This window comes from Geotrypetes seraphini, chromosome 11 (genome assembly GCF_902459505.1).
Source record: "Geotrypetes seraphini chromosome 11, aGeoSer1.1, whole genome shotgun sequence".
NCBI classification, from domain to species: domain Eukaryota; kingdom Metazoa; phylum Chordata; class Amphibia; order Gymnophiona; family Dermophiidae; genus Geotrypetes; species Geotrypetes seraphini.
This window is the reverse complement of record NC_047094.1, coordinates 34,614,080-34,640,613: the sequence shown is the minus strand read 5'-3', so window position 1 is coordinate 34,640,613 and position 26,534 is coordinate 34,614,080. Positions and strand designations below refer to the sequence as shown.

The window sequence follows — 26,534 nt, the reverse complement described above, 5'->3', positions numbered from 1 at the left end:
ATAGGGAGAGGTATGGCCAAGAGGAAAAAGAAGGTATCGATGACCCTGTATAAGACTCTGTTGAGACCTCATTTTTAATATTGTGTACAATTTTGGAGGCCGCACCTTCAAAACGATATCTTTTCAGTGTAAGTGTAATTTAAAAGTTTATAATTAACAAATTTGAAATAGAGTGCAAAATGAGTGTAGATTTGATTGCATGTGCTCACAATGGAGATTTAAGTCGCTGAAGTGATTTTGCCCTTTCCAGTCTAAGGAAGGTTTCTTCTCCCCGAAGGGGCTCTGAGGTTTTTCCTCCATTATTAATGCATTGTGTTGTTTGTCTTTGCTTGACAAATATTCACAGCTTTTCTTTGATAGTGTTTGATTACTTTTTTGCTGTGGGAGATTTGGCTCATTTTTGACTTTTTAAATAGGTGGGGTTCTCCAGAGATCTGTGCTGGGACTGCTGCTTTTTAACATATTTATCAAGGTTTTAGAGATGGGAATAACTAGTGAGATAATTACATTTGCTGAAGACACAAACTTCAAAGTTGTTAAATCACAAGATGATTGCGAAAAATCGCATGAGGACCATGCGAGACTGGGAAACTAGGCATCAAAATGGCAGGTGACATTTAACTTGAGCAAGTGCAAAGTGATGCATGTGGGAAAGAGGAATCCAAATTATGCCTTTGTATCGCTCTATGGTATGGTTGCGCCTTGAATACTGTGTACAATTCTGGTCGTCATATCTCAGAAAAGATATAGCGGAATTAGAAAAGGTACAGTACAGAGAAGGGCAATGAAAATGGTAAAAGGTATGGGATGACTTCCCTGTGAGCAAAGGCTAAGGTGGCTAGGGCTCTTCAGTCTGGAAAAGAGATGGCTCAGGGAAGATATGAATAGAGGTCTATAAAATACTGAGTGGAGTGGAGCGGATAAATGTGTCACTTGCTTACTCTTTCCAAAAATACTAGGACCATCAGGTACACAATGAAGCTACTAAGTAGCAGATTTAATACAACAGGAGAAAATACATACTTCTTCACTCAACATATAATCAAATTCTGGAATTCATTGCCAGAGAATGTAGTGATAGCAGTTAGCTTACCAAGGTTTAAAAAAGGTTTGGATAACTTCCTGAAAGAGAAGTCCATACGCAATTATTAAGATGGATGTAGGGAAATCCAATGCTTATTCCTAGCATAAAATGTGTTTTACTCTTTGGGATCTTACCAGATACTCGTGACCTGGGTTAGCCACTGTTGGAAACAGGCTACTGGGCCTACAGTCTGTCCCAGTATGGCAATGCTTTTGTTCTTATGTAAGTTGCAAGGCTGGGCATCATTGTTTCTGGAAAAGCTAGTGTTATACCATAAGCTTGTGTCATTGGAAAATAACTCTAGGTATTTGAATTTAAGGTTCTTTAATTTCTTTAAGGACCCCTGGCCTTGTGGTACAATGAGTGAGTTGTTAGCCTACTATACTAACAACCTGAGTTCAAATCCCACACCAGGATTTTTGTCAGGTAGCCAGCCTCTGGTCAACCCACCAATATTGGATCAGACCTAATATTCTGTTTGCAACAGTGGCCAATCCAGGTCACAAGAACAAAAATAGACAGATTGCTTCAGCAGTAATGACTCCCTGGTTGCTGACAAGGAAGAGGAGAAGGAGGGGAGGAGTAATATTTGTTTCATATAATTGGACAGCTTAGTGTGTTTCCATATCTTGTGCTCCCACTTGGGGGATGCTGCAACCTCCTTCTGTATTCAAAAATAACTCCTTGCATATCTCAAATGTGTACTGTTAATCTATAGGTTGTTGTTAGGTTCCATCGACTCTTGCTCGAGACCTAGCGACTTGGTGAATTGCGGATCTAAAAAGAAATTGGTTTTGTGCTACTCCGGAAAGGTCCTTCAGCATCATCCTCATGGTTGTTTTCAATGTGTCCAGCCATCTGATTGCAGGTCACCCTCTTCGCTTGGTTCCTTCGAACTTCGCAAACATGATGTCCTTCTCGAGTGATCTCTCTCTTCTGATGGCGACACTATAGGTAGCGTTAAGAATAAAAAAATAAATATTTAAAAATTAGAGGAGATTATCACTGAAATTCATAAAAGATAGTACTGGTGTACACCAACACCTTAACAAAGGATGAAAACTGTGGAGTTGATGATCTTGATGAAATGTGTATTAAAATGATGCAAGTCAATAAATAGATCCAAAAATCTTAGTCAGTCAGTAAATCCATATAATACACAGTACAGATATTGTGGTGTGGACCGAACATGGTCCGTGTTTCGGTAATAAAGACCTTCTTCTGGAGTCACGTAGGTATTTAAACGTCTCTATTTCCCCTCTCCTGCCTTTCCTTCAAAGTATATATATTGAGATGTTTAAGTCTGACCCTATACACCTTATGATGAAGACCACTGACCATTTTAGTAGCCTTCCTCTGGACCGACTCCATTCTTTTTATATCTTTTTGAAGGTGCAGCCTCCAGAATTGTACACAATATTCTAAATGAGGTCCCAGAGTCTTATACATGGGTATCAATACCTCCTTTTTCCTACTGGCCATACCTCTTCCTATGCACCCTAGCATCCTTCTAGCTTTCGCCGTCACCTTTTAAACCTGTTTGGCCACTTTAAGATCATCACATACAATCACACCCAAGTCCTGCTCTTCTGTCGTGCACATAAGTTCTTCACCCTCTAAACTGTACTGTTCCTTTGGGATTTTGCAGCCCAAATGCATGACCTTGCATTTCTTAGCATTACATTTTAGCTGCTAAAGTTCAGACCATTCTTCAAGCTTTGTTAAGTCTTTCTTCATGTTATTCACACCGTCTGGGGAGACTATGCTATTGCAGATTCTGGTAACATCTGCAAAGAGCCAAATCTGACTTGACAGCCCTTCAGCAATATCGCATATAAAAATGTTTAAAAACCAGGCCCATGAACAGAACTTTGAAACACACTGCTGGTAACATCCCTTTCCTCATAGCAATCTCTATTGACCACTACCCTCCTCAGAGCGATCTCTATTGACCACTACCCTCTGTTGTCTTCAACTTAACCAGTACTGATCCAGCTCGTCACTTTGAGGCACATCTCAAAGCACTCAGTTTATTTATTAGACATTTCATCAAGATCATCGACTCCACACAGTTCTCGCCCTTTGTTTTAGTGTCTCCTATTTTCCTGTGGAACAATTGGTGAATTTTTTTGGCTTGTTCACCAACACCTTACCATTCATTGGATTTGTAAAGAATTGACAAACTGTGAGCTAAAGCTCAGTTTGTCTGTTTAAACCCTGCACATCATCAAGCTCCTCCAACTCATAGTTTTAATTTTTTTAATTCTTTGTATTCTTAACCTTGAGTGTTGTAATGAAAAACAGTTTCAATGTACCCAATAAAAAAAATTCAATTCTGTGAACGAGGTTCCTCAGCATCCATGGCAAGCGTAATTCTATTACTTACCTACTTTGCTGGTAAGTGGCAGAGGCCGTGATCCAACCAGGCATCCCGTTTTGACTCCTTCCTCAGTAAACTGCTTTGACATTCCAAAATGCCATAATTTTAACGGCAATGCGCTGCTGAACAGTAATAATCCATAAGGTAACCTTCTGCTGGGTAATTGAGGAGACGGTGTAGTCCTGAAAAAATTGTAGACCCATGGCTTGGATTGTAGATAACTGTATAAAAGAGGCCACAGAAAACTGCCCAGTAAAAATAACTTTGTATTTTCTTAATGTAGTTTGCACTTTGTAAGAGCTGCATGGTGCAGACAGCAAAATACATAGTTGTGAATTTCTGTGAGCTTCCCACAAGATTACAAGAACCTCTTTTGTACTGAGCTGCCCACAGGAATCTGTTGATCTTGTTTTAAGTGGTCTGTCTTGTATAGCTTTGTATTATGATGTGGAATGCCTCACAATTTGCACTGAATAGTGAATTTACCTCAAATGTTTCCATGACTTGTAATTTACATGGTTCCTCTGTACTTTCTTGTTCGGAATAATAACTTGGCTCTCACCATGACTCTCTTTAGTATATGTGTTCAAAAAAGATCACTGAAAAATGATGCTATAACGTCCTAGATTCATAATGAAAATATCCGACCAGAGAAATGCCCTATTTTTTTTGTACCTGGGGATTAAAGAAAACACTCTTTGCCCGTTTTACTGTCTTTTTAAAGAAAACCTCTCAGATTTTTTTTTTTTTTTTTGCAAATCCCAATGTACAAACCAACCACTAGGCCATCAAAACCCCCTCAGATACAAAATATGAAAGTCATCGTTATTTACATGTGCATGTATTTTGGGTTTATCTGTTATGTGTGCCTTTCTTATGGTTTATGATGGGATTTTTTTAAAATTAATATATTATTGTAAACCTCCTAGAAGCAAAGTGGTGGGTGTGTTCTAAGTCACACATAAAAGCAGTGGGAATGGTCAATGAACACTCCCCCCAAAATATATATACTGTATAAAAAACAGACTTGTTTATTCCAAAACAAAAGGACAGGACATCAACTGTCCATAGTCTGCTTTAATTAGATTGTAAGCTCTATTGAGCAGGGATTATCTCATTCATGTTTAATATACAGCGCAGCATAAATCTAGCAGCACTACGGAAATGGTAAGTAGTAGTAGTAAATGAAATTTGTGTGTGCATTTCCCCACGCCCCATCACTAGTTTCATATCTCTCCTGCTTACTTCCCCTCTTTTTCATATGCTCTTGTAAACTCTCTCTCCCCTCTCTTCTTGTATTTTTAAGCTTTGTAAACCGTGTCGAGCTCCGCTTCCGTGGAGATGATGCGGTATATAAACTTAAGACTTAGTTTAGTTTAGTTTAGTTTAGTTTCCCTCCGCCTTCTCGATATACTTTTGTAGACAGGATCTCCACAGCTGCACAAAGTACTGATGGTAGGGTCTCACCATAAGAAAGCAGGGTTAGGGGACCTTTAACAAAGCTGCGGTAGAACATATGGCCTTAGCATGCTCTTATGCGGCTCTTTCCCATATGCTGAAGCCATTTTGACTGCAGCCAGAAAATAGCCAATTTTCAAACTTACTGGCCACTCAAAAATGTTTTGAAATAATCAATGAACTCACATTTTGCCAGCCACTGCCCATTGAAATGCTCACCTGTAAAATGCATGCAGTGCAATTTATATTCCATGAGAGCCACTATACTCACGTTACCTCTCACCTAAAATCACTTCATTGGCTTCCCCTCCGTTTCTGAATATAATTCAAACTCCTTTTACTGACATAACCAGTCAGAACCTCAGAATCTGTAAAGAATTGGTTTTGGAACCTGTCAAACCAGTTTAGACCAGTCAGATCCAGTTTCAACATCAAAGCAGGTGCCAAAGGCAGTAAGAGGGGCCAAAAGAGACTATGAGAAGAAAATAGCCAAGGAGGCAAAAAACTTCAAGCCGTTCTTTCGATATATTAGGGGGAAATGACCTGCAAAGGAAGCAGTGGGGTAGTTGGATAACCATGGAATAAAGGGAATGCTAAGGACAAATGCTAAGGACAAAGCCATCGCTGACAAACTGAACACATTTTTTGTGTCTGTATTTACCAAAGAGGATATACATAACATACTGGAAGCCGACAGGCTATATGCAAGAAACGAAGACGGGAAACTGACGGGGCTGACGGTCAGTCTAGAAGAGGTATGCAGGCAGATTGATAGGCTTAAAAATGATAAATCCCAGGGACCAGATGGCATTCATCTGAGGGTAATCAAGGAACTGAAGGGGGCTATAGCTCAACTGCTTCAACTAATAACCAATCTGTTGATCAAATTGGGAAGGATTCCGAAAGACTGGAAGGTGGCAAATGTTACACTGATCTTCAAGAAAGGTTCGAGAGGAGATCCGGGAAACTACAGACCAGTGAGTCTGACCTCAGTACTGGGAAAGATGGTAGAGGCACTGATAAAGGACCGCATCATTAATCACCTTGACAGATACGGTCTGATGAGGACCAGCCAGCACGGCTTCAGCAAAGGAAGATCTTGCTTGACGAACTTGCTGCACTTCTTCGAGGGAGTAAACAGGCAGATAGACAAGGGTGGCCCGGTCGACATTGTATATCTGGATTTTCAGAAGGCGTTCGACAAGGTTCCGCATGAACGACTACTTCAAAAAATTGCGATCCATGGAATCGAGGGTGAAATACTCATGTGGATTTAAAACTGACTGGTGGATAGGAAACAGAGAGTGGGGGTAAATGGACAATACTCGGACTGGAAAGGCGTCATGGTGGAGAACCGCAGGGTTCAGTGCTCGGACCCGTGCTCTTCAACATATTTATAAACAACCTGGAAATTGATACGACGAGTGAGATGATTAAATTTGCAGAGGATACAAAGTTATTCAGAGTAGTGAAGATTTTGGAGGATTGCAAAGAGCTGCAACATGACATAAACATGCTTGAGAAATGGGCTTTGACATGGCAAATGAGGTTTAACATGGATAAGTGTAAGGCGATGCATGTCGGTAACAAAAAATCTTATACATGAATATAGGATGTCCGGTGCGGTACTTGGAGAGACCACCCAGGAAAGAGACTTGGGAGTACTGGTCGACAAGTTGATGAAGCCGTCCGCGCAATGTGCGGCGGTGGCTAAAAGGGCAAAGAGAATGCTGGGAATGATTAAGAAGGGGATCATAAACAGATCGGAGAGGGTTATCATGTCGCTATACCTGGCCATGGTACTCCCTCACCTGGAGTACTGCATCCAGCACTGGTCATCGTACATGAAGAAGAGCACACTGCTACTCGAAAGGGTCCAGAGAAGAGCGACCAAAATGGTTAAGGGGCTGGAGGAGTTGCCGTACAGTAAGAGATTAGAGGAACTCGTCCTCTTCTCCCTTGAAAAGAGGAGACTGAGAGGGGACATGATCGAAACGTTCAAGATAATGAAGGGAATAGACTTAGTAGATAAAAACAGGTTGTTCACCCTCTCCAACGAGAGGGCACTCTCTAAAGTTAAAAGGGGATAGATTCCGTACAAACGTAAGGAAGTTCTTCTTCACCCAGAGAGTGGTAGAAAACTGGAACGCTCTTCCGGAGGCTGTTATAGGGGAAAACACCCTCCAGGGATTCAAGACAAAGTTAGATAAGTTCCTGCTGAACCAGAACGTACGCAGGTAGGGCTAGACTCAGGGCACTGGTCTATGATCTACGGCCCGCCGCGGGAACGGACTGCTGGGCACGATGGACCACTGGTCTGACCCAACAGTGGCAATTCTCAGGGTAGGATTAACCAATAGGCCTAGTAGGCACGTGCCTAGGGCCTGAAATGGTTAGGGGGGCCCGATGAAGGAGGGCATCAATATTGTTTTTTCCAAACGGCGATGGGCCCCTCCAGCATCGATTGGCAACACGCCCCCCCCCCCCAATCAGCAACGCAGCCCCATCCCCATCAACGGAAAGTAAGACAAGCAAGCAGCGCGGGTAAGAAAGGCAACGGGAACTCTCAAGTGTAGCCACTGAGGCCATAGAAGTTTGATGAAATGACTCTACAAGGACTATGGAAAGATGAAATATTATATGAGATGAATGAAAATTTCTATAAATTCAAAAGTGGTACTGATAATAACTAAATATAATAGAGTGTGGCATGAACTGTATTGATTATTGACTGACTATAGCCGTCACTCACAAATAGTATATATTAAAGCCATTTGATTTTGAAGATTACAGTAAGCTATGCATGAAATAACAAAGGAATGGATTAAAATGTTCAGGGATGAACCCAAGACCCACCCCTGGAAAAGATTTTGAGTTAAAAGGCCAATCATGCAGAAAGCAGTACGCCATCGATGTCCCTTAGCTTTTACTAAAGCAGAGAGAGGGGTGGGGAGATCATCGTTTTAATTTGTTATACATGTGAAATGCCAATAAACCGATATTTACAAAATATCCTTGACTTTTATAGTTAAAATGACAAAAAGCATTTCACATACCAGTTAATGAGAAAGCAGCACATTGTGCTAGCGGCAAGATGCTGGATTTCTTCAAAACTGAAAGCTTGCACTGTGATTCTTTTACCATGCAATAATCTCTTTAACTGCGGAACTGTTTTAGATGTGGTAACGGACATTGTAGACCAAGGAGCAAATTGCATAAGAGAATGACATCTTTTGCAAAAGTCGCCTCTTGTTTCAAGACATACCATGTCTCACACTGAAGGCATTATTTTCCTGAAGAATTGCCTCGATTCCAGAAGGCCTCTTCGGTTCACTAAATGCACTCTTTGTTTTTGTAGCTTCATTCGGCAGCATAAAATCATGATAGTTCAATATGAAAAAGTGATAAAATTTTGAGCTAGTATCAACACACTGAAGAACTGAATAAGATGCTTGGATCGATATTCAGCCGGCGGCAATCAATGTTTTTTTTAAACATTTACTGTCACTGGTTAAATTAGACCTGGATAGGTAGAGCTGGGTCATATTAAAGCACTGGCATAGACATTAGGTGATCTACTGTAGAATGTACATGTCCTTGGTCAGGGGTAGGCAATTCCGGTCCTCGAGAGCTGGAGCCAGGTCAGGTTTTCAGGATATCTGCAATGAATATGTATGAGATAGATTTGCAAGCACTGCCTCCTTGCAATGCAAATCTATCTCATACATATTTATTGTGGATATCCTGAAAACCTGACCTGGCTCCGTCTCTCGAGGAATGGAATTGCCTACCCCTGTCCTAGGTGAACCAGAGTTGCTCTACCTTAGGGTTGCCAGATTTTACGATTGTAAATTAAAGACACCCTAGACCCCCCCCCCCCCGTCATGCCCATCTCTCCCCCCTGCTGCCTGCTTTGGTCGGGCAGGAGGCAATCCGCGCATGAATTTCAAGTTTATTTATAGCTTGATATACCCACCATCATAAGTATCTGGTCGGGATCCAAGATGGCTGCCGCTTGCTGCTGCTGAGTGTACGCTTACGAGTGTCTCGCTTACCTTCGGAAAAATGCCTAAGAGAAGGGGAAGAAGCGTCGGTGGTGCCTCCCGACGCTCGGAGACCCCTCTGCCTGCAGTGGATGCCATTTTTAGGCGTCTTTTGAGTGAGCAGGTTTCGTCGTGGAATCGCCCGCTGGGAGCACTGGCAGAGAGTAGTGCCGCGGCGAACTCCCTTGGGCTAGAAGTCTCTCTGAGCCCCGACGTAAGGTCACCGCCCCTGCAGCCGTTGCCGCTGGGAGCAAGTTCACCGCGAGAGGAGAGCACGCCGGAGGAGGAAGTGTTTTCCTCTCGAGAGGCCAGCATGTCGGAGGGCTTGCAATTGAAGACAGCTGAAAGTGAATTACTCCTTTTAGAAAAACCGGCGGTAGGAACAACTCCAGCTAAAGGGGATCAAGGCTCCGGAGAGGTAAAACAGCCGAGTGAACATTTATTAATGACACAAGCAATTTTTGTTTCTCCTGTTAGACCTTCTGAAGTCACTCTAGACTCTCTCTGGGACTTAGTGTCCAATTTTGGAAATGCCCTCAACTTACAGGTAAAAAATTTGGACAAAGAAATACAAATCCAGAAAGAAGAGATAAAAACTTTAAAGGAAGAGACTGTATCACTGAAATTAGATATCCAAGAAGAAAAGAAGAATTTAAAAACAATTAAGAGTAACCAAGATTTATTTGTTAAAGATAATACAATTATGAAGAGAAAATTGGAAGCTTTAGATAACAATATTCGGATTAATAATTTTCGTTTAATTAACTTTCCTAAAGTATTATCAATTTCTCCACAAGATATGATAAAGCGATACTTTCTGGAAATTCTTAAAATACCTGAAAATGCCTTACCACCTCTTACAATGGTTTACTATTTACCTATAAGAAATCAGGATCCTCAAAAGAAAGAAGATGAAGGAATACCACAGAAAGAACCCTTGGCCGTTTCCACTTTGTTAGAGCAATCAGATAGAGAATTGGCTATTCCAGCCACTCTCTTATTGACTGTGGCTTTGGCCCCAGACAAGGATTGGATTCTTAAACTTTTCTTTAAAAATAGGGCCAAGGACTTTTTGGGTTTTCATATCCAGATATTTCCTGATGTCTCGCGAGAGACTCAGAAGAGAAGAAGGGAATTCTTAATGTTAAAACCAGGAGTGACTCAAATAGGGGGTTTATTTTTTCTTAGGTATCCTTGTAAATGTGTCATAAGATATCGTTCCTTGAAATATGTATTTGTAGATCCAGCTCACTTGACTGCTTTCCTTTCTGCGAAACGTCTTGAGTCTGTAGAACCATCTGTACCATTGTGATAATAATTAGCTCACTTCTCAGTAGTAGTTTAAGTGATTTTTCTTGGTAAAATGTTTTACTTTAATTTAATTTCTACTCTTATCGTTAATCTTGGATCCTAATTTGAGGACTAGTGTGTGATTAAGTTAGGATGTTTAGTTAAGTTTATTATTTTTGAATTACTTTCAGGTTTGAGAGTAAATAATATTATTATGTTTTCTTGATCTCACTTTCTGTACAAGATGATATGCTTGATAATAAATGTGTAAATTTTATAAATAAATTAAAAAAAAAAGTATCTGGTCGGTTTACAATAATAGAAATTAAAAAGATATTTAAAATATTTATAATTGCTTAAAGAAAATAATAAATTGGAAAAAAAAAATGGGGGGGAGGGACTGAGGCCAAGACAAGGACATAATTGAAACGGGTAGATGACGAGAGGGAAAAGGGGGAGAGGAAGATTTTTAATCACATTATGTAAATAAAAAATAAAAGGAAGGAAAAAGGGGAGGGATAAAACAAGAGGGGAAGGGGAATGTTGCTTCTTGAAAGTGTTTCTTTATTAGTTTTTATTTTCCCTTGTTTTGGGGTGTTTTCAGGCTTACCAGTTTTCTGATTTTGCAAGCAATTTCATTATTACTTATATTAATAAAAGTGATCCAAATGACTAATTTTGTCAGCATTATCTATCTATCTATCCATCCATATATGCTAAAAGTTTTTTTAAAAATTATATTTATGTATTGTGTCTATGGTATACATTATGTTGTAAGTTATTAACAAGGGGCTTCCAAACTTTATATAACTTAGGGTAGGGTTACCATATAGCTCCAGAAAAAGGAGGACGGCTTCAGACATCTGGGTTTTACTTCCCATGAAAGCAATGGAAGTAAAACCCGGATGTCTCAGTCCGTCCTCCTTTTTTCTGGAGCCGTACTACTACTATTTATTATTTCTAAAGCGCTGAAAGGCGTATGCAGCGCTGTACATTTTAACATACAATAGACGGTCCCTGCTCAGAAGAGCTTACAATCTAATTTAGTCAGGACATTTCGGAGTTGGGGAGATTATGGTAGAGGAAATGATACAGTGGGTAAAGGTATCTGACAGCAGTGAGTGGGAGTTAGGAGTTAGAAACAGATTCAAAAAAGTGGGCTTTTAGCTTGGATTTGAACGCTGCTAGGGAGGGAGTATGACGTATTGATTCAGGCAGCCTATTCTAGGCATACAGCTCCGCAAGAAAGAAGGGACGGAGTCTGGAGTTGGCAGTGGAAGAGAAGGGTACAGATCAAAGGGGCTTGCCCGACGAACGGAGATCACGGGGAGGAGCATAGGGGGAGATAAGTGAAGAGAGATATTAGGGGGCTTCAGAGTGAATGCACTTGTAAGTCAGCAAGAGGAGTTTAAATTGTATTTGGAGATGGACGGGGGCCAATGAAGTGACTTGAAGAGAGAGGTAATGTGAGAATAGCGGCTCTCACGGAATTTGAATCGCGCAGGAGAATTTTGAACAGATTGAAGAGGCGAGAGATGGGCACGTGGGAGGCCCGAGAGAAGTACGTTGCAGTAGTCTAAGCGCAAGGTGACAAGAGCATGGACATGGGTTTTGGTCGTGTGTTCAGAGAGAAGAGGATGGATTTTGGTAATATTATAGAGGAGGAAGCGACAGGATTTGGCAGTTTGTTGGATCTGAGCAGAGAAGGAGAGAGAGGAGTCAAAGATCACCCCAAGGTTGTGAACCGACGAGACAGGGAGGAGGATAGTGTTATCCACCAAAATAGAGAACGGCAGGAGGGGGAGGTGAGTTTAGGTGGAAAGATAAGGAGTTCAGTTTTAGCCATATTCAGTTTGAGATGTGGCGAGACATCCAAGCGGCAATGTTGGACAGACAGGCTGAAATTTGGGCTTGAACTCCCATAGAGATATCCGGCATGGAGAGCTAGATCTGGGAATCATCATAGAGGTGATATTGAAAACCATGAGAGGAGATCAGCGTACCAAGAGAGCGGGTATATATGGAAAAGAGGAGAGGGCCCAGGACAGAGCCTTGAGGTACTCTGATAGATAGTGGGATGGCAGCAGAGGAGGATCCACTGTAACATATGCTGAAGGTAAGACGAGAGAGATAGGAAGAAAACCAGGAGAGAGCAGAACCCTGGAATCCCAGCGAGGACAACACGTCGAGGAGGAGGCGGGGATCAACAGTGTCGAAGGCAGCAGACAGATTGAGAAGATCCTAGGTATGGAGATTGCGGGAATCCAGCAGAACCTGTCAGATTCCCGTGGATATGGAAATAGTTGCCACAGGATTCCCATGAGGATGAAAGAAGTTACTATGGGATTCCTGCAGAAGATGCTGTAGGTTTCTCCACAAGAGAATAGTCAAAATCTCTAGAGGCTCCAGAATGAGGCTTGGAATGCCCAGAGAGGCAGCTGGAATAACAGACTGAGGCTTAGAATACTCATTGGCTGAATAGTGAATACCATCTTTAAAAAACCACAAGAGGCTATTGAGGTTAGGATGGAGGGATGCAAACAAGTAAATAATACTTCTGACTCCTGTAGGTACGGGTGGGGACAGAGGAGACTAATTGTGGGGATGGGTAGAGATGGAATGGATCTTAGTGGATACAGGTTAAATTCCATTGGGGATGGATGAAATTTCTATCCCCGTGAAACTCTCTAATCTGAATCTGTTCTGCGTATAGCCTCTGGTCAGGTTGAAAATAATGACTAGATAAGTTTAATGTGGCCCTCTATGGAGTATTTCTAGTTAGCAGACATTAGCGACTTGCAATTTTAAATTTAGGGGAAAAAATCTTCATGCTCTTAAAAAATGGTCAAATTCCAAAAAAATATTCTGCTGTTTTCTGCCTTTTCAGAAATCTCAGTGCAAAAATTCAGAGCCCTATTAACCCTGTCATTCCCCCCCCAAAAAAAAAAAAAGAAACAAACATAGAAACCCCCAAACAGACTGAACATACAGACAACAGCTACAGGAATTTTAGATGGCAAACACAAGATCACTGTGATTATTATTCATATCTGCTGTCTGTAAAGCATGAGACCTTCTGCAGTCTTGTGATAGACTTCTGACTGTTAGTGTGTCTTATACATAGACTAAGGATTTTTGGCCCAGTGGTTTACAGAATTAATCCTCTCTGTTAGCCCATTAAACATTCTCCTAGATGTGCTCAGAAAAAAAGAAGCGCCACTGCAAACCTCAAGCAATAATAAGGCTAATACAATCTTGTTAAAAGTCTTTGGGTGTTTGAACCTCAGCTGGCCTGATATCGAGGGTCATTATGGTTAGATAGGAAGGGCTTTGAGTATTCTGTTCTGGCAAGGGCTGGTAAGGTAAGGTGAAGGGACCAAAACAGAGACAGAGATAAGAATAACTAAAAGACAATAATAAGTACATGTCCATAGCTCTAAACAGAACATACTTGATTTCACCCCCAGCTCTTCATGCCAAACCAAAGATGGGGCTTGGGGTTATGTGACGAGCTAGAGTGGATGTCTAAAGATAATGGTTCTGGTCTGAAGTCTTAAAAACCCTACTTTTTGCATGATTTGACTTGAATATCACCCAGAGTATAAAAAAGTTTTAATTAAATAAATAAAATAATGCTCGCTAAGGGGTCCTTTTACTAAAGTGAATTTAGCACTTACCGGGCAACCTAGTTCACGCTGTTACTGCACAAGTTTGATAACTGTTACCAGGGTGGTATGACAGAGCGTGCTAATTCATGCATCAGTGGTGTGCTGTGTGAATATGTAGGAACTGGCTGAGTTATATGCACTTCCTCTGATCTGTAGCTAAGTATGTTTGGTCTTCTTTGGTTTTTTTTTAGCACGAAAAAGGGGATCCTTGATAAAGCCTAATACTGGTAAAACATATCGGATTATTTCCCCCAGCCGACGGACATGGCTTCCAGTATTACCTATATGCCGATGACTCCCAGATCTATCCTCTACACCTGAAATTTCACCTTAAGTCCAAGAAAAAAGTCTCTGCTTGTTTGACTGACATTGCTGCCTGGATGTCCTCCATCTATATCAGTGGTCTCAAACTCAAACCCTTTGCGGGGCCACATTTTGGATTTGTAGGTACTTGGAGGGCCGCAGAAAAAATAGTTAATGCCTTATTAAAGAAATGACAATTTTGCATGAGGTAAAACTCTTTATAGTTTATAAAACTTTCCTTTAACAGTTAAAAGGAAAGATATATAAACTATAAAGAGTTTTACCTCATGCAAAATTGTCATTTCTTTAATAAGACATTAACTATTTTTGCTGCTGCCCTCCAAGTACTCTATTTTTTTCTGCAGCACTCACATTTAAAGTTCATTATCTTTTCTTTCTCAAAACTGGCACATTTCAATCACTAAATTGAAAATAAAATCATTTTCCTACCTTTGTTTGGTAATTTCATCAGTCTCTGGTTGCACTTTATTCTTCTGACTGTGCATCCAATACTTCTTCCCTTCTTTCAGCCTCCTGTATGCTTTCTCTCCTCCAGACCTCATTCCCTCCCCCAACTTTTTCTTTCTTTCTCTGTCTGTCTTTCTCTGATTCCGTGCCCCATTTTTTGCTTTGTTTCTGGTTCCCTGTCCCCCCTCCTTCTTTCTTCCTTCCTCCGTGCCCCATTTTTTGCTTTTTTTTCTGGCTCCCTGTCCCCACCCCACCTTCTTTCTTTCTTTCTTTCTTTCTTCCTTCCTTCCTGCCCTCCCCCATGCCACCTCCGCCGCAGAATAGGCTGCTGCTGCTGCCGCTATCAGGAACAGGCCATCTCCCTGCTTCTCTTCTGCACGGGGCCGACCAACTCTCGCTGCCCGATGTCAATTCTAACGTCGGAAAGGACGTTCCGGGCAGCCAGGCAGCGATTGGCTAGCCAGAACGTCCTCTCGACGTCAGAATTGACGTCGGGCCGCCAGAGTTGGTCGGCCCTGCAGGGAAGAGAACAGTGGACCGCCCCCCCTTGGTACGCCACTGGAGCAGCAGCGTGTCTATCGGCTCGTTCGTTCAAAGCCGCGGGTGGCGGCTCCTTGCAAGATCCGCGCCTGCGTCTGAAGCCTCTCTGATGTTGTGACATCAGAGAGGCTTCCGATGCAGAAGTGGATAGCGCAAGGAGCCGCCAACCCGCGGCTTTGAGTGAACGAGCCGGCTGCTGCTCCAAAAGGAAGAGAATGATGGAACTCCAGACCGCGGGCCGCAAATAAAACCTGGAGAGCCGCGTGTTTGAGACCGCTGATCTATATCTACTTCTTGTTCTTTTTGAAGTTCTTATCATGTAACGTAAACTGCTCCAAAACCTCTCCAAAAGAATCAGGGTAAAGTGCAGCACCCATCCATGGGCAGAGTGACAGCAATGTAGTTTCTGACTGAGCATGGGGTCTAGCTAGGCAAGCACATGCTTTTTAACGGAGTAGCTTGATGGTTGGAGCTGGTCAGCTGCCAAGTGATTCAGGAGGGAGATTCTGGGCCCGTCCTGGATTTCTGACAACCCTCTGCTGGTGCATTAAGAAAGCTGTAGGACTACTGATTTCAGTGGGTTGAATTATGGATTACAAAATGCTACAAGACTGGGCAAACGTGTCTTTCCTGGAACTGGGTAACTTGGAAGCTTAAGGGCAGTGGGCTGAGAACCAGGAACATTGAGCAAGTCATTTCCACCCTCCACTGCCTCTGGTACAAACCAAAGATGCTGAGGGTGAACAGCCCCGAAGAACAAACTGTGTCTTGAATTATAAATTTATAAAATTATACATGTGAAAAAAAAAAAGCTTCACAAATGGAAGACGCTAAATATAATCATATTTAACTTTCTTTGGTGCTTCTGAGAGGAATTTGCCAAGCTAACTTAATAGTTAGCAGGTAAATTCCCCAGGCTGAAAATTTATCTTCCCTTTTACCGCCCCTCCCCCCCTCTTTTACAAAAGCTTTAGCACAGTTTTTAGCGCCGGCCGTAGTGGTAACAGCTCCGATGCTCATAGAATTCCTGTGAGCGTCAGAGCTGTTACCGCCACGGCTGGCACTAAAAACCACGGGGGGGTTATGTGCATCAGCACATTTGTACCAGTTGACGTATCTACTGTGGCTTACATTGTCAAAGGTAAATTCTATTTATATGAGACTGACCCCCCCCAATGAAAGACATAGAATTCTCCGCTGAAGTGGTGTGTCGGGGGTTCTTTCCTGCTGCTTTGATGAAAGAATGGTGTCGGCCCCTGCCCTTCATGCTGGGGTGGAGTTTTGCCTTGGCGTCGGCCCGCTGATCTGATCTGATGGCCAGAGTTCCGATGCTGTGGTAGAGGACCGTCGAATGACACGGTGACAAAATTCATCACCGATCCCGTCCCTCGGATAACCGCGGGAAACCATCTTCATGTCATTCTTTAAGGAGAGAGAGAAGAATCAGAGTATGAATGGCCACAACCACTGACCCGCAAGCTTTGCTCTGAAGAATGCTGGTTTAGAAGGACTGAGGTTGAAATACACACTAGAAAATGACATGGGATTATTTCCCGCGGTTATCCATGGGGACGGGAACGGTGATGAATTTTGTCACCGTGTCATTCTCTACCGTCGATCTGGTCTGATATCGATGGATCTGGAGCTGAAATGAAGGCCGACTGGTGTTGATGTTAGCGGAGGGCCCTTGTTTTGGATTGCAGCCGATGGCCATTGCGCGTAACTCTGCCTAGTGGAGCGGCCTCCGACATCGATTTGTCAGCCTTGCACGGAATGGAGATGGATGCGGTGTGCTATTGGACTGAAACGATGTTTTGACTTCTTTTTATAGATTGAAATGTATTTTTATTTTATCTTTTATTAGATTATTTTGTGATGTCTACTTTTTTGCCATTCTGTTTTTATTTCTTTTATTCTATATTCTATACCCTATTTTATAAATTTCATATTCTTTCTTCCTCAGGTAGTTTAGATTGTGAGCCCATCTGGGACGGAGAGGGAAGTTTAATGTGCCTTTACGGTACTACAATATTTATAATTTGATTGATTGATTGTTATAATCCTATTATTATTTTGTGTCCTTATGTAACACGCGCAGAACTGTAGATGCAGCGGGCTTTAAATCTTTAAATAAATAAATAGAAACTAAACTAAACCTTAAGTTTGTATACTGCATCATCTCCATAAAGATAGAGCTCGGCATGGTTTACAGGTAAATTCAATAAATGAGGAAAGGACATAATAAGAAATTAGAGGTTATGAAGAGGATAGCTAGCATTACATTTTAAATAGATAGCTTTACGTTTTGGAGAAAAGCCAGGTTTTCAGATGCTTTTGGAATAATTGGAATGAGCCTAGGTTCCGCAGCGGGGCAGGGAGGTTATTCCAAATTTCAGTGAATTTAAAGAAAAAGGATTTCCCTAATTTACCTGCATACATGACACCTTTAAACGAGGGGAAAGATAGTTTGAGTTTGTGGGCGGATCTGGTAGAGTCAGGTCTCGAAGAATTCCAGGATAGTGGGATTAGGGGAGGAAGAAGGCCATGTAGGATCTTGAATATTAGGCAGATACATTTAAAGTGAATCCTAGAAATCACCGGAAGCCAGTGAAGTTTTGACAGAAGCGGGGAAACATGGTCGAATTTGCTTTTTGTGAAGATCAACCTAGCCGCAGTGTTCTGGATCCGCTGAAGTCTTTGAAGATTTTTCTTGGTTAGATTTAGATAGATGGAATTACTATAGTCCAGTCTGGAAAGAATGATTGATTGTACAAGGACAGCAAAATGTTGTTGGCGGAAGCAGGATCTCACTTTCCACAACATGTGAAGACTAAAAAAACATTTTTTTACCAGAGAGTTGAGATGATCATTAAAGGAAAGCGTAGAGTCAATAATGATGCCCACAACTTTGCTTGAGAATTCGATCTGCAGTGTGGGACCAGAAGGTAGTGGAATGAGCGTGGGTAACTGATCTAATTTTGGGCCAAGCCAGAGTAGTTTTGTTTTGGACTCATTCAGCTTCATTTGTACAGAGAAGGCCCAGGATTGGAGTTTCGTTATGCAAGCTGTTATATTTTCGGTGAGGTTAGTGAGGTTCGAATCTATCTCGAGAACACACATATGCACAGATACACTATCTTGCTTTCAAGAGGCATGCATGCATGTTTTCATTCTCCAGAAACACACAGACAGACATACGCGTTCATACACTCTTGGTGTCAGGTCAAAAGCGCGCCGGGACAAAGGCGTGCGCAGACAATTGAGCGCAGCGCGGAGGTGCGCGCCGCAGAAAATTACAGTTTTTACGGCTCTGATGGGGGGGGGTCATGGGGGGGAACCCCCCCACTTTACTTAATAGAGATTGCGCCGCGTTGTGGGGGCGTTGTGGAGGGTGTGGGGGTTTGTAACCCCCCACATTGTACTGAAAACTAAACTGTTTCCCTGTTTTTAGGGAAAAAGTTAAGTTTACAGTAAAATGTGGAGGGTTACAACCCCCCAAACCTCCCACAACGCTGGCGCGAACTCTATTAAGTAAATTGGGGGGCTCCCAACAAAACCCCCCCGTCGGAGCCCCTAAAAACTGTAATTTTCTTCGGCGCGCGCCTCCATCTTGCACTCAGTTGTCGGCGTGCACCTTTGTCTTTCGCCGAGTTGTCTATGAACCTACACTCTTACCTGACCGAACTCTCATTTTTCAGATACACACACACACACAGTGACGTAGTGAGAGGCACCCGGGGCGGTGGCATCCCTCCCCCGCCCTCTTCTCCGTCCCCATCTGCTCCTTCCCCACCTCTTCCTGCCCTTCCTCCGTACCTCTTTAATGTTCGGGGTATGAGCAGCAACGGCGACCTGCTGCTCGCACAGCGTCAGCTCGTCTTCTGACATCACTGAAAGTTCAGTCCATCTGTATCCTACCCTTCTTAACCTGTGATTTACGGGGGAGTTCATAGATGCCAAAAGGGATTTTGAAGTCAGGTATGTTAGTTTTACTTGGATTTAGGCAGATTTTGTTGATTTTACCCCATTCTTAAATTGCTGGTGAACAGCCTGATATTCAGCCAGCAGCAGTTAGTATTTTGCTGACTGCTGCTGGCATTATTCCTGAATATTCAAGGCCAGGCCCTCTCTGAGCTTCAGCATTGAATATGCTCTTTTTATTTTTTTTAGCTGGCTAACATAGCTGGTTAAGTCAATATTCAAATGCAACTGTGAAGTTTCATTGCTGTTTGAAGCTAAGTTCCACACTTATAATGTTTACAGAATATTTATAATATTTATTGTTTTTAACACGATAAGATTTTGCATTAAGGCTGGTGAGTGGTGATTGACCGGTGATTGATAAATTAATCCCCCGAATGGATCAGCTTAGGCTGCCCTATAGTGAGTTGGGGAACGAATTTCTGAGGTCTCACCACAAATGAGTTTTATATTTTGAATGAAAGCTCAGCCTTATCACTCTTTGCAGTATTGATTAATGAATTATTTATGACCTTTGGCAATAGTTATTTCACCCCACATTTTTGTTGTAAGTCAGTATTCAGCCATTGACCACATAAGCCAAATCACTTAAAGCAGTGTTTCTTAACTTGGTTCCTGGAGTACTTCCTTGCCAGTCAGGTTTTATAGGGTTACCATATGGCTCCAGAAAAAGGAGGACGGATTGAGACATCCGGGTTATACTTCTACTGAAAGCAATGGAAGTAAGGAGGACAGACAGAGACATCTGGGCTTCACTTCTATGGAAACAAATGGAAGTAAAACCCAGATGTCTCAATCCGTCCTCCTTTTTCTGGAGCCATATGGTAACCCTAACAATGAATATGCATAAACTTGATTTGTGTTTGCTGCCTCCATTATATGCAACTTTCTTTCGTGCATATTCATTGTGGATATCCTGAAAACCTGACCGGCAAGGGGGTACTCCAGGACCGAGTTGAGAAACACTGGCTTAAACATAGTAACATAGTAGATGACGGCAGATAAAGACCCAAATGGTCCATCCAGTCTGCCCAACCTGATTCAATTTAAATTTTTTATTTTATTTTATTTTTTTTAATTTTTTTTCTTAGCTATTTCTGGGCAAGAATCCAAAGCTTTACCCAGTACAGTGCTTGGGTTCCAACTGCCAAAATCTCTGTTAAGACTTACTCCAGCCCATCTACACCCTCCCATCCATTGAAGCCCTCCCCTGCCCATCCTCCACCAAACGGCCATACACAGACACAGACCGTGCAAGTCTGCCCAGTAACTGGCCTAGTTCAATATTTAATATTATTTTCTGATTCTAAATCTTCTGTGTTCATCCCACGCTTCTTTGAACTCAGTCACAGTTTTACTCTCCACCACCTCTCTCGGGAGCGCATTCCAGGCATCCACTACCCTCTCCGTAAAGTAGAATTTCCTAACATTGCCCCTGAATCTACCACCCCTCAACCTCAAATTATGGTAGGACTGTGATTTAAGCAGGGCTGATTTAAGGGTTTACATATGCATGGAGGGACTGAATATTGGCATTTAAACTGACTCCACCCCTGGAATGCCCACAAGTTAGCTGCTTTTGAATTTGGTGCTAACCAGTCATTTTCAGGGAAGATAACCAGTTGAGGGCCACTGAAAATGACCTGATAACCATGAACAAACAATTTAAGAGGGCACTGGCCATTTCTGGTTAAATCTGGTTAAATCATTATGAGCATCGGACCCATAAGCTTCAGAATGAGGGAGGCCACAGGGGCCATTGCCTCCGCAAAAAATGGTGCTCGACGGTTGGTGCCCGCCCTTCCATCTGTTTCCCAATGTTGTATTTTATATATTCGGGGCATCCACCGTGCAGCATCAACGAACAGGCCTGCCCCGGCACCCTTCAATCTACTCCTGAGGGTAGGACTGCTCATTGACGCTGTGTGGCGGCTGCCCCGAAGATTTAAAGTACTGTGCTGGGAGGAGGTAGGAGGTGGAGTCGGGAGCTGCTGACGGGCCATGCCGCAGGATTCCGCTAGGGCTAGGGCGGAGCTCCTGGGCCCCCCAAACCAAACAGTTTTCCGCTGCCTATTATCAGATGGATAGTTTATTCACTGCTGTAGGTGTGCCTCTCTAAACTTGGCAGTGGTCTTAAAATGAAGTATAATGTCTATGTATCAGGATATTTCACTTCTATAGGGCAGGCTGGAATCTTTTATTTTCAGACAGTTTAATTGCTAGCAAGCAAAATAAAAATACACTGCTTCCAATTCAACTTGCCGATGTAACTAGCAAAAGCCACTTATCAAGTTCCTTAAACATGTACATTCACCTAGAAGAACTCGTCTTTTTATGGAGGTTTGGGATCCTTATATTCAGAATCTTTCACCACGATTACGAAGTTTGGTTATCAATGATTTACTATGAAAATTAGGTTTAATAATTATATTCCAGTTATTTATTTTAATTCTTTATTTTTGTCAACTTTCATCCGGGGTGAGGGATTTCATTTAAGGGGAAAGGTAGGGGGGTAGGGGATGGAATTAAGGGGGGTGTAGATAAGATTGGATTAGTTCATATGGAAATTTAATTTGAAAGAATGATATAAATTTGTATGAAATATTATTACTATGATTCTTATTGTATTGATTGTATTTCTGTATTATCCTATTGTATTGATTATTTGATTCTTTCAATAAAAATTGTTATAAAGTAAAAAACAACAACAAAAAAAAAACATGTAGATGGACGTTTGGGATCCTTATATTCAGAATCTTTCACCAAAAATACGAAGTTTGGCTATCAATGATTTATTATGAAAATTAGGTTTAATAATTACATTCCAGTTATTTATTTTAATTCTTTATTTTTGTCAACTTTCATCCAGGGTGATGGATTTCATTTAGGGGAAGATAGTGGATAGGGGATGGAATTAAAGGGGGGTGTAGATAAGATTGAATTAATTCATATGGAAATTAAATTTGAAAGAATGATTTAAATTTGTATGAAATATTATTGTGATTCTTATTGTATTGAATGTATTTTTGTATTATCCTATTGTACTGATTATTTTATTCTTTCAATAAAAATTGTTATACATAAGAAACATTACTAAGAAAAGATGTATTGGCTAGGGTTACCATATGACTCCAGAAAAAGGAGAACGGATTGAGACATCCGGGTTTTACTTCCATTGCTTTCAATAAAAATAAAATCCAGATATCTCAATCCATCCTCTTTTTTTCCTGGAGTCATACGGTAACCCTAGTGTTGGCAGATGACGACCATGAGGTCCGCCATGTCTTCCCAGTTCTGTTCTTGGTGCTCTGCCACAGACTCCAATAGAAACTGCCTGCTCTTCCTTCATTTCCTCACAGCTAGGAATCTTCTTTTTTTTCTTGGTTGCTTTGAATTCTGTTCTTGTCTGTTACTATCTGTGCTGACCAAATCATATTATACAGCTACAGCTCATTGCATAGTCTCAGGCTTTTTGTGCTGAAAGCAAGGACTCCTCTGAGTTATATTGGTCACTCTAAGAGGTTCCTGGTTCAGCCAATCTCTAATTCTGTAATCTTTATGTCACCAGCAAGTACTCTGAATTAGAGAATGACACGGTGACAAAATTCATCACCGTTCCTGTCCCTGCGGATAACCACGGGAAACCATCTTCATGTCATTCTTTAAGGAGAGAGGGAAGAATCGGAGTATGAATGGCCACAACCACTGACCCGCAAGCTTTGCTTTGAAGAATGCTGGTGTAGAAGGATTGAGGTTGAGATAGACACTACAGAATGACAGTCTCTGGTATCCAGAGCAGATATTGTGATGTCATAATGCCTCATTCCACCAGTGCCTAAGAGCCAATCACATCAGTGATGTCACAATGGCTTCATTATCCTTGGCTCACATAAGAATCAGAGTATGAATGGCCACAACCACTGACCCTCAAGCTTTGCTTTGAAGAATGCTGGTGTAGAAGGACTGAGGCTGAAATAGACACTAAAAAATGACATGGGATTATTTCCCGCGGTTATCCGTGGGGACGGGGACGTGATGAATTTTGTCACCGTGTCATTCTCTACTCTGAATAGACTGAACAGTTTCTTTAATAAATGAAGCATACAGCTTACAGTCAGATGGATTCAATGAAGTTCAAGCCTGTTACATATCAGGGTCACGCAGGGCGTGTCCAACTTGTGGAGATGACACCGTTCTCCAGACTTAGGAAATAATCTAAGGTGTGTTAGATCATTAGAATTAAAGGGGGGGTGGGGGGAAACCTGGGACAACACCATCACACTCAGGCTCTCATCCAGGCATGTGCTCAGCAATGTGGCCACTGCTCTCCCCAGACTGGAGAAGGAGGCGGGCCCATGCTCTCAGGAAAACAAAGCCCTCTGGGAATCCGAGTCCACCAAGCAGCCATACAAACAATTAACTGAGCAAATGCCCACAATGGGGGCAGAACACTACCACCTCCAACCTATGTATCTACCACCTTTTGTTTTTGTAAAGAGATATTTTTCTTTTGCTACTCTGAACCCACCCCTCTTGCTGCTTCATTTTGTGGCATTTTGCTTTAGAGTTTCCTTATTGTGCAAAAAGGTTTGTCTCATGATTACCAGCAACTTTAGAGGCTTTTGAACATATCTGTCATATTTCCCTCTTTTCTCTTGTCAAGCATAGGTATATATATTCAAGTAAGTAACGCTCATGTTTTTAGTGCAAATGTAATAGATTCTGTATACAACAAGCTTTGCTGCACTGCCATTAGTCTTCATGTTTATCTGATTCAGAAGGGTAAAAGGTTGGGTCATCCTTGCTTGGGATTTGAACCTGCAAGCCACAGGCTTCATGCCAATTTTGTAGGCCACTGATTTGAAGCAGCGGAACCATCCCTCTGACTTAGAGAAGGACATCTGTATTTTATCATTCTCCGAGACACAAACCTCTGCTAAGACTAGTAAGGCTGATGTGGAAATATCGGTTGCTTAATAACACATGCAGTCACAAATCTCTGATAAGAATTCTTAAAGTTGGTCTGCAAAAAGTGTATTACAAAATCTAATGGACCAGTTTGCTGTGTACTTCAGTAGCGGTGGATACTTCTGCCAAAGGTCATTATTTTGCTAGTTTCCCCCAGCAAAAATCCACATGTAGAAATGGGAAAAGCAGGCACGGCAGCAATGACAAATTGTCAACCCGAGGCCACCCTTCCAACTTGGAAAGCCTGCCAAAGTTGTCATAGTCAATCTCAGATCAGTCTTATCAACATTCTTCAGGTCCATGAATAGGACAGTCATGGAAAACCATCAACCTTGACTTAGTGCAGGGATCTCAAAGTCCCTCCTTGAAGGCCGCAATCCAGTCGGGTTTTCAGGATTTCCCCAATGACTATGCATTGAAAGCAGTGCATGCACATAGATCTCATGCATATTCATTGGGGAAATCCTGAAAACCCGACTGGATTGCGGCCCTCAAGGAGGGACTTTGAGATCCCTGCATTAGAGCTTGTTAGGAGGTTCTAGACCAGGGATGGGCAACTCCGGTCCTCGAGGGCCGGAATCCAGTCGGGTTTTCAGGATTTCCCCAATGAATATGCATTGAAGCAGTCCATGCACATAGATCTCATGCATATTCATTGGGGAAATCCTGAAAACCCGACTGGATTGCGGCCCTCAAGGAGGGACTTTGAGATCCCTGCATTAGAGCTTGTTAGGAGGTTCTAGACCAGGGATGGGCAACTCCGGTCCTCGAGGGCCAGAATCCAGTCGGGTTTTCAGGATTTCCCCAATGACTATGCATTGAAGCAGTGCATGCACATAGATCTCATGCATATTCATTGGGAAAATCCTGAAAACCCGACTGGATTGCGGCCCTCAAGGAGGGACTTTGAGATCCCTGCATTAGAGCTTGTTAGGAGGTTCTAGACCAGGGATGGGCAACTCCGGTCCTCGAGGGCCGGAATCCAGTCAGGTTTTCAGGATTTCCCCAATGAATATGCATTGAAGCAGTGCATGCACATAGATCTCATGCATATTCATTGGGGAAATCCTGAAAACCCGACTGAATTGCGGCCCTCAAGGAGGGACTTTGAGACCCCTGACTTAGTGGAATTACCAAAGAAGAGTCAGTTTTGCAATAAGTAAAGGAAACCCTCTGAATTACCAGTACTTTTCCTTTTCAATTCAATATAACACAGAAGCAATTTTTATTTAAAAAAATTATTTCTAAAGTGATGTGTTTGAGGTTTACATTTCATCATTTGCATTAGGATCTTCTTCAACAAAAGAACCCTTTTTTGTAAAAATCATGAAATGACAAACAAATGTTCTATTATCTTTTTAGGGCTGCAAGTTAAAAGAAGGCAACAGTGCGATTAATGCATTATCACACTGCAGGGTCTCCTATCTCTTCCAAACATCTTTTCTGCTCTCTTCCACTCCCAACCCTTGTCCTCAGTGTGATCTTGCCTCTTCCACCCTCACCCATGATTCAACATCACACCTTCCCTGTGCTGATCTACCTTAAAGTGGTCTTCTGATGGTCCCTTGCAGTGGCATCATTGCACACATGTTGCTTGTGGCCTGGTCTCAAGTTTTCCCTCTGACTCAAGGTGCCCATGCAGAAACAGGAAGTGATGACAGAGGAAGTGGGACAGGCAAAGCATCATAGCAGGTCACTGCCGGGGACAAACATAAGACTACTTTTAAGGCAGGCTGGTGTTGGAGGGGAGGCAAACGAGCTGCAGACCCACAAGCAGAACTGAAGGGGCCACTATGGCCAAGGTGGTGAGTTTCAGCAGCCACAAGAGCTTGGTGCTGCACACCTCCAAGTTTGTGTCGCTGCTCATGTGGGTGGAAGGTAGGGAGAGGAGATGCTGGACACTGGGTGGGTGGGAGGAACATAGAGAGAGAGAATAGATCCTATGAAAAACAGAGATAATGGGCCTGGAGGAAGAGAAAGGGAGATATGTTGGATCTGGGGGAAGGAGGGCGATTATTAGTTCTTTATGGAAGGAGTTACAATCAAAGTGGTTTATATATTATATACAGGTATTTATTTTGAACCTGCGACAATGGAGGATTAAGGGACCTGTTCAGAGTCACAAGGAGCTGCAATGGGAAATAAATAACCTTTAATTGTGTGATTAATTGTGATAAAATTGAGACGCAGCCCTACTTTTTTTTAACTTTATTTTTATTGAAACTTTTGTTTGCATAAAATGATTCACATTAACAGCAGCAACAACAAAATGCTGGTAGGCTTTCTAATATTATTTTAGTTTACCCCACCCCCACCCCTTTTACTAAGCCATGGTAGAGGTCTCTACCGCA

At 42.1% G+C, this 26,534-nt stretch overlaps 1 long non-coding RNA gene across 1 annotated transcript; it reads right to left on the bottom strand.

Annotated features, from left to right (window-relative positions):
* Positions 1 to 1,196: 1,196 nt before the first annotated feature.
* Positions 1,197 to 25,857, bottom strand: LOC117345730. Its single transcript, XR_004536497.1, has 3 exons — positions 25,724 to 25,857; positions 3,471 to 3,685; positions 1,197 to 2,032 (listed from the first exon to the last, which is right to left on the bottom strand). It is a non-coding gene; the product is annotated as an uncharacterized LOC117345730 (long non-coding RNA).
* Positions 25,858 to 26,534: the final 677 nt, after the last annotated feature.